The sequence below is a fragment of the Procambarus clarkii genome, chromosome 57 (genome assembly GCF_040958095.1).
Source record: "Procambarus clarkii isolate CNS0578487 chromosome 57, FALCON_Pclarkii_2.0, whole genome shotgun sequence".
NCBI lineage: Eukaryota > Metazoa > Arthropoda > Malacostraca > Decapoda > Cambaridae > Procambarus > Procambarus clarkii.
Genome location: NC_091206.1, coordinates 13,482,498 through 13,491,512, shown reverse-complemented (window position 1 = coordinate 13,491,512; position 9,015 = coordinate 13,482,498). Strand labels below are relative to the sequence as shown.

The following is a 9,015-nucleotide window of genomic DNA, read 5'->3' as shown; positions in this document are numbered from 1 at the left end:
TAAAAGTGGAAGAGTAATAATTATGATAGAGATTTATTGGGCTGTTACTGGTAGCAGTAGTGGTGGTGAATGAGAAAAGAAAAAGCTTAGATGAAGAGGCGGTGGTGCAGGTAGTGGTATAGGAGATTGTGGTGAGGTCCGAAAGAGGAGGGTTATTAAGGCCACCACAATTGCTTACTGGCCAACCAGAAATATAATTCCAATATATATACACCGAGAAGCAGGATATATATATATATATATATATATATATATATATATATATATATATATATATATATATATATATATATATATATAACTGAAAACTCACACCCCAGAAGTGACTCGAACCCATACTCCCAGAAGCAACGCAACTGGTATGTACAAGACGCCTTAATCCACTTGACCATCACGACCGGACATAATGAGGTGATAGCCGAGGCTATTTGAACCACCCCACCGCCGGCACTCGGATAGTTATCTTGGGCATAGCATTTTACCAAATCACCTCATTCTTTGGGGCACACGTGAGGAACACAAATGCGAACAAGCCTGAATGGTCCCCAGGACAATATGCAACTGAAAACTCACACCCCAGAAGTGACTCGAACCCATACTCCCAGAAGCAACGCAACTGGTATGTACAAGACGCCTTTCAGTTGCATATTGTCCTGGGGACCGTTCAGGCTTGTTCGCATTTGTGTTCCTCACGTGTGCCCCAAAGAATGAGGTGATTTGGTAAAATGCTATGCCCAAGATAACTATCCGAGTGCCGGCGGTGGGGTGGTTCAAATAGCCTCGGCTATCACCTCATTATGTCCGGTCGTGATGGTCAAGTGGATTAAGGCGTCTTGTACATACCAGTTGCGTTGCTTCTGGGAGTATGGGTTCGAGTCACTTCTGGGGTGTGAGTTTTCAGTTGCATATTGTCCTGGGGACCATTCAGGCTTGTTCGCATATATATATATATATATATATATATATATATATATATATATATATATATATATATATATATATATATATCGGGTCCTTGGAGGAGAGTAAATCACCGTGGACGTGGGAGACTTAAAGAGAAAATAGTTGAGGATATGAAAGCCGTGGGCAACAAATGGCTGCGGCGGCAGGAGCCCGGCCCACCAAATGTCCCAGCAAAGTTTGGACACTGAGAGGCACATTCACCCCCTTCCCCTTCCCCCTCCCCCCTTCCATCTCCTCTCTCATCACCGCTTACAACGAGACACATCTCATCCTCCCTTGGCCTCCCACCTCTCTCTCTCTCTCTCTCTCTCTCTCTCTCTCTCTCTCTCTCTCTCTCTCTCTCTCTCTCTCTCTCTCTCTCTCTCTCTCTCTCTCTCTCTCTCTCTCTTTCTCTCTCTCTCTCTCTCTCTCTGTCTCTCTCTCTCTCTCTCTCTCTCTCTCTCTCTCTCTCTCTCTCTCTCTCTCTCTCTCTCTCTCTCTCTCTCTCTCTCTCTCTCTCTCTCTCTCTCTTATTCCTGTGTTGCACCTAATTCCTCCTTCATCACCTTAACGCCATGTTGTGCCTCCTCTTTCATCTCTCATCCCTCAATTCCCTTTCTATACACCTTGCCTCCTCTCTCCTCTCAACTTTTGCACCTCCCTCTCACCTCTATCTCCTTTCCCCACGTCTCCATTTCTCACATAACCCCTTCCCTTAATCCCTATATACCCCCCACCTTCCCTCCTGTGGCCCACACGTTGCAGTAATGGCGCTCCTGTCACGGGTTGTGTCTGCAGACCCAAGTTTCCTCCCATGATCTCTGGCGTGGCCCTTCTCCCTGTGGTACCTGATTGTGGTCTCTGTTGTGGGGTTTTTGTTTAACTTCTGACTCCCTAACATAGGGAACTATAACTAGCCACTGGTAAACTGTTGTTTTCTTCTTGGGGGGTAGTGGACTGTATCTATTCTGTGTTCCCTAATTGGCTCAGTTTTCAGAGTGATCCAACAAAAATTGGGCTGCATTAACCTGTTGAAATGGAAAAATTTCCACTTACCACATGGTAAAAAGTAATATGTATAATGCAGCAGCACTGATACTGTTACAAATTATTTTAGCCCATCCTTTTAATCTGGTATCTTGCCACATATGAATTATTATAAACAATGGCAAGATTATTTAATAATATGATTTTATCTATTGCAAATGTATACATTAATTTATTTTTAAGCAATTGCAATATATCAATATTAGTTGGATATTGATTAACCTAGTTAGTATAATTTATTTTAGCAGCAAGTAATTTATTTCCTGAGGTGAGCTCGTAAGCTCATGGTTGTAAATGCACTTGCAATATTAATGGGGGTTAGTGGCACAAAGAATTGGATCCAAATACTATTGTTACAACTCCACCAACTGCCTTTATTTTAGTAAGATGAAGGTACGGAGTTCTTATCTTATGGTACTAAGATTTTAGCCCTCTTGTAGGGCTAAAACATTATATGCTTGTAATGTTGTTCACTATTATGTTAAGGTGGAGCTAGTGGACACCGTTGGCTTCTGGCTTTAGGCATTATTCACACTCCACTCACAGTTTATATTAAGACACCCTTAAAACACTTTAGTGTCATGCTGTTGTGGCAGATGTTGATGTTGTTGTTAGAGATTCGTTACCTAGAACAAAGTTCCAAGTAGCACGGGCTATGGTAAGCCCGCAGTGGAGTTATCTTTGTGGCAGAGTATTGTTTACTATGTGTGTGTGTGAGGGAGGAAAGGGGCACAGCTGTGGCATCACTGTCCTGGGTCCTCACTGTGTGAGGGAGGGAAGGCGATGCTGCTGTGGCATTGCTGTCCTCTAACTCCTTACTGTGGCAAGACACACTTATAACACTTAAACAGAGTGTCTTGCTTGTTTTGCGCATTGTATGTGTAGTTGACATCACCATTCACGTTCACGGTTGTTAAATGGCAGCAATTAAGCAGCTTGAACTTCCTGGAGTATGTTGTAGTTGTTGATTTAGGGGCGACGACGATCTTGATATCCATGATATCAATCGATATCATCGGTGGATATCAATCTACCATGATATCCTTATGGTGGAAGGAGCAATGTTTACACTGTCGGACAGCGTCTGGACACTGACTGCAATCCACCCCAAGGTGGGCATAGGTTGCCCTCCTCTTTTTAATGATCCATTTATACAAACGTTAACCAAATGAATTTGGCTAAACAATTCTTTATAAAGTATATGCATTTATTTTGGAGTATTACCATGATATGCTTATAGCTGATGGATGTAATTACATATCCTGATATGGATTCATTTATGGAAGCCTTCCCGGGATGTGTAGATCACAAAATGGTCGTAATATGCTGACTTGACACTCTTTGACTCGAGAGAACTTGGCTTGTTATATACATAGCCATGCCTGGCCCATGTGCTTTCATAGACCATTACTAAGACATGTTATGCTATAATGTTAGTGGAAAATTTTCCCCAACTGTGGTCCCTGGCTCCTGACTCTGTGGCCTCCCCCCGGGCTCATGTTCCTGTATTCCCTGGGGCCCTATAGTCCGTGTTGGGTGTACCCCGTGTCACTGTGGTTCTCAGACCGTGTCTGTGTAGTGCGAGGCTGGTGGACGGCGGACACGGGGTATGGTGGCTGGTGGTGGTGGCTGGTGGTGGTGGTTGGTGGTGGTGGTGGTGGTGAAATTAACAAGTGTCGTTGTGGTTATTGTCATTTATCTCGTCTCTGCTTGATACATGTGTTCCCACCAGTGACAGAGAGAGAGAGAGAGAGAGAGAGAGAGAGAGAGAGAGAGAGAGAGAGAGAGAGAGAGAGAGAGAGAGAGAGAGAGAAGTAGTTTATGATATATAAACGATAATATTCATATGTTAGAATACGCTATATCTATATGACTAGATTTATTTGTTACTATGTATGTCTTTCCAAAGTTGGACGCCAGAAGTTGAGCCTCACTCAACTTTGCATGATGACTGATGGTTGGTAGGGAACTGTCATAGGCAGATCGGAATTATTAGCCCCATTGCCCACCTTTATGTGAGGGTCGGCACCTAATTCGACCATCATAAATTCTAATTTTGTTTGTTTTTGTCGAGAAATTTTCAACTGTTCACAGCATCTGGTGGCAGATTTGCTCTCTGGAGGCTCCCAAAACTTAAATGGCACAGCATTTTGGGGTCATCCCGGGGCATCACCGGGTGCCTTATCAAATAAACTTATCCCTGGCATCTTTGTCTTTACCTTAATTATGCACATTATCAACAAACCATTGTTCCCTTTCTCATCGATTGGTTATTCCTCATATTACACACAAATGAAAGGTCATATCCAACACTTGAACAAGGTCATATTCTTCCCTCTGATATAAATTTTAATGTTCTAAGGCTATTACCCAAAAATCAAGTGAGATAGAAGGTTTAACTTTCTCGTTTGACCGGGTTTTTGTGAGCCAGTTAGGTTTTTACGACCAGTCGGAGAGAGGGTAGCATAAACCTCACTTGAAGCACTAACAGCATTGTCTTTTTAGTGAGATTAGTGCTTTGGACTACTGCATTGTTAGGTCGTTATATATTATCTAATCACTTAGGCATCTACACACACACACACACACACACACACACACACACACACACACACACACACACACACACACACACACACACACAGAGTCGTGGATTTCAAAAGTGGCCTCAGAGTGATGCACTCAAGAGACTCATATTAAGATGTGACAAATAGAGCAATAATGAGTAAGATAGTATATGTCAAAGGAATCAGAGCGTCATAACGGGGTGGGAAGTAACAAGCGCTGGGCAGTGAGAGAATTTATTTCATTCTTATTATATATCAACAGCCTGACTGTGAAAACTTATAAACGTTCGCGTTTGAGCCTAAACGCAAACGTTTGACGAGAAGAATTGATAAGAAGATTTAGGAGAGTCTGGGCTAGCGCATCAAGACTGGTCTCAGAGAGATGGCTACTTGACATCAATCTATACAAATGGGAAGTAATGAAAATCGGTGGGGGAGTAGACAAATTGAGCAATATGAATGGAAGGAGAGATGGCTCCCCAAATCAGAGAATAAGAATGACCTGAGAGTTCATACAAATCTGTCTCACAACGGAGGCAGATGTAAACAGGATACCATCATTAGCACATGAGAATGTATATAGAACATCAGTTTTGTTTTTAGAAATAAAATTAACCACAAAATCAAATCAGAAAGTGTCCAGATGTATACAATGAAGCTGGCACTGGAGCTGAGAGAACTAACATATGAGTCAGGAGTGAGGGAATTGGACTTCACCACGCTCAAGGAGAAATGGATTAGAGGAGATATGATAACTACATATAAGATCCTCGCGAGAAGACGCAAAGCAAGAAAGTCATTTTTAATATGTGAACGATAGAAAATAGGAACATGGATGGAAACCAGAAGAATAATGATCCACAAGGATATTACAAAACAGCTTCTTAGTACAATGATAGTCATCCTGAGGCATAGGGCATAGATCAGAGTGAGATAGCACGAACTATTTCAATAATTGTAAAAGATGATGAGATAAGAAACACGAGGATCTTAAGTCATCCAACCAGGTGACCTACAACTTGGAAGAGGGGTCTCAGGAGCTAGTGTACAACCTTACAAGCACACTTAAAGTCAGCCAACACGAACATAAACCCACTTATAAAATAAAAGCTCTAAGACAGGTCATATTCATCTAAAGCAACAATCTCTCCTTTTCATATTCATAGTCATATTCATCTAAAGCAATACTCTAAGTGATTTATACAACACAAAATGCATTCAAGATCAGGAAAGATATATTAATTTTTTCCTAGTAAACCTAAACTTACTTTACAATACATCCAACTGGCTCTTACGGATGTGTCAATTTTGATCTATCATTTTCCCTGTTCCTTCCCAACCAACGGCAGTACTCTTAACCTTAGAGCCTAAGTCTACTCTGCATATCACACTTGAGAAATCAAAATACAATTTACCCGTCATCTTATTCCATCTTATTCCATTTTCCTACAATTATTCCCAAAATCGTGTGGCTCCCAATTTCCATAAAAATAGCAAATCGTCAATGCTTCTTGAAAAAGTGATTTTTATACGTGTATTTGCTTATTATTTCAGAGCAATGTGTATGCGTGTTTGTGTGTTTCTGTTTAGTATAGAATTAAACTAAAGCGGAATTCGTAAATCTCCAGAATTTCAACCCAGCTTTTTTTAATGTATGTTCCTGCACAATTTATGTAAAGTGTACTGAGCCCTGTTGTCCATTATTCGAAATGTAAAAGTTTTTAATTATGCAGAGGAGTAAGCGTGTTTTTACCTGCATGTTGCATTGTTCCTGTTAGAAAAACACATATTTTTTTAGTTAGTATTCTCTTTTGCTTTAAAGTTTATTTGTCATCGGCATTTACTTGTGTATAGGAACTCACTTAGTTTGTGCTTGCGGGAAGGAGGGAGGGAGGGGGGGAGAGTTGAGCTTTCCTCTTTCTTTTTTTTATTTCTGCTGCTCTTTATTGAATTTGTCTCAAACTATCTCTTCATTTAGCCCGTTCAATTTATTGCGGTTCTTACGCTGAGGAAATTTATCCTTAACGCAGTTAAACAATGTGGTATATACAGCGTTTCAGGCCGGGAGAGTAAGTCTGTAGAGATGCAGGCGATGAATCACAAAAACGTGGCTGAAGTATGTTGACCAGACCACACACTAGAAGGTGAAGGGACGACGACGTTACGGTCCGTCCTGGACCATTCTCAAAGAACTTAAGAACAAAAGAACAAAGGTAACTGCAGAAGGCCTATTGACCCATACGAGGCAGCTCCTATTTATAACCACCCAATCCCACTCATATACATGTTCAACCCGCGCTTGAAACAATCGAGGGACCCCACCTCCACCATATTATAATATATTAAAAGTGATATATTACCTGGTGCTACAGGCATCCTATTTTTAATTGCTATGTAGTCATGCTGACTTAGCGCTTCCTTCCGATTGCTTCTTTATCTTCAAGATGGCCCACTATCTCATCTACTAATCCTTCAATATATGCCTGACTCCCTTATCACAGGTAGGGGCTTGATCTACCTCAGTTGTTAAGAAATACTTGTACTCAGCTAGTTGTGCTTGCGGGAGTTGAGTTCTGGCTCTTTGGTCTTGAGTGTGTGTGTGTGTGTGTGTATGTGTGTGTGTGTGTGTGTGTGTGTGTGTGTGTGTGTGTGTGTGTGTGTGTGTGTGTGTGTGTGTGTGTGTGTGTGTGTGTGTGTGTGTGTATTTACTATTTTTATTTAATATTTATGCCTGCAGAATCGATTTATTAGCTCCTGGACCCCGCCTTTCTCACCAATCTATTTTCCTCTACTATGTCTACTACATATATTTCTCTAACTCACGTACACACACACACATCCCCCGGAAGCAGCCTGTAGCAGCTGTCTAACTTCCAGGTACCAATTTACTGCAAGGTGAACAGGTGCATCAGGGCGAACGAAACTCGGCTCATTTATTTCTGCCTCGGCCGGGAATCAAACCCGGATCCTTAGGACTACGACCCACGAGCGCTGTCCACTCAGCCACTAGCCCCTCCCCCCCCCGTGTGTGTGTGTGTGTGTGTGTGTGAGTGTGTGTGTGTGTGTGTGTGTGTGTGTGTGTGTGTGTGTGTGTGTGTGTGTGTGTGTATGTGTGTGTGTGTGTTTTACAGGTTTCCGATCATGTGTGAGGCGCTTAGATATATACAATTTCATGAAGCCGTAAATGAATTCCGGTTGTGTGTGTGTGTGTGTGTGTGTGTGTGTGTGTGTGTGTGTGTGTGTGTGTGTGTGTGTGTGTGTGTGTGTGTGTACTCACCTAGTTGTGTTTGCGGGGGTTGAGCTCTGGCTCTTTGGTCCCGCCTCTCAACCGTCAATCAACAGGTGTACAGATTCCTGAGCCTATCGGGCTCTGTCATATCTACACTTGAAACTGTGTATGGAGTCAGCCTCCACCACATCACTTCCTAATGCATTCCATTTGTCAACCACTCTGACACTAAAAAAGTTCTTTCTAATATCTCTGTGGCTCATTTGGGCACTCAGTTTCCACCTGTGTCCCCTTGTGCGTGTTCCCCTTGTGTTAAATAGACTGTCTTTATCTACCCTATCAATCCCCTTCAGAATCTTGAATGTGGTGATCATGTCCCCCCTAACTCTTCTGTCTTCCAGCGAAGTGAGGTTTAATTCCCGTAGTCTCTCCTCGTAGCTCATACCTCTCAGCTCGGGTACTAGTCTGGTGGCAAACCTTTGAACCTTTTCCAGTTTAGTCATATCCTTAACTAGATATGGACTCCATGCTGGGGCTGCATACTCCAGGATTGGCCTGACATATGTGGTATACAAAGTTCTGAATGATTCTTTACACAAGTTTCTGAATGCCGTTCGTATGTTGGCCAGCCTGGCATATGCCGCTGATGTTATCCGCTTGATATGTGCTGCAGGAGACAGGTCTGGCGTGATATCAACCCCCAAGTCTTTTTCCTTCTCTGACTCCTGAAGAATTTCCTCTCCCAGATGATACCTTGTATCTGGCCTCCTGCTCCCTACACCTATCTTCATTACATTACATTTGGTTGGGTTAAACTCTAACAACCATTTGTTCGACCATTCCTTCAGCTTGTCTAGGTCTTCTTGAAGCCTCAAACAGTCCTCTTCTGTTTTAATCCTTCTCATAATTTTAGCATCGTCCGCAAACATTGAGAGAAATTGTGTGTGTGTGTGTGTGTGTGTGTGTGTGTGTGTGTGTGTGTGTGTGTGTGTGTGTGTGTGTGTGTGAGATGGGCGTGTTGCAATACAGGGAACTCTTACCCGCGCTGCGCGTCAATACATCTTGTGATAACTGCCAAACGTTGTGGGGAGGCATGTAATAATGGCATCATTACATCTGTATGAGTGAAGTGTCTTTGTTCTGGTGGGTGCGCTCGCTTGTGTGTGTGTGTGTGTGTGTGGCTGTTGGTCCAGGCCCCACTTGTATGTGTGTGAGAGAGAGAGAGAGAGA

The 9,015-nt window shown here is 42.5% G+C and overlaps 1 protein-coding gene across 1 annotated transcript in view; it reads right to left on the bottom strand.

Moving 5' to 3' along the window:
• The window catches only part of LOC123748478 (uncharacterized), a 243,736-nt gene that overhangs the window by 14,979 nt on the left and 219,742 nt on the right, over window positions 1-9,015 (bottom strand). The window lies entirely within an intron of this gene.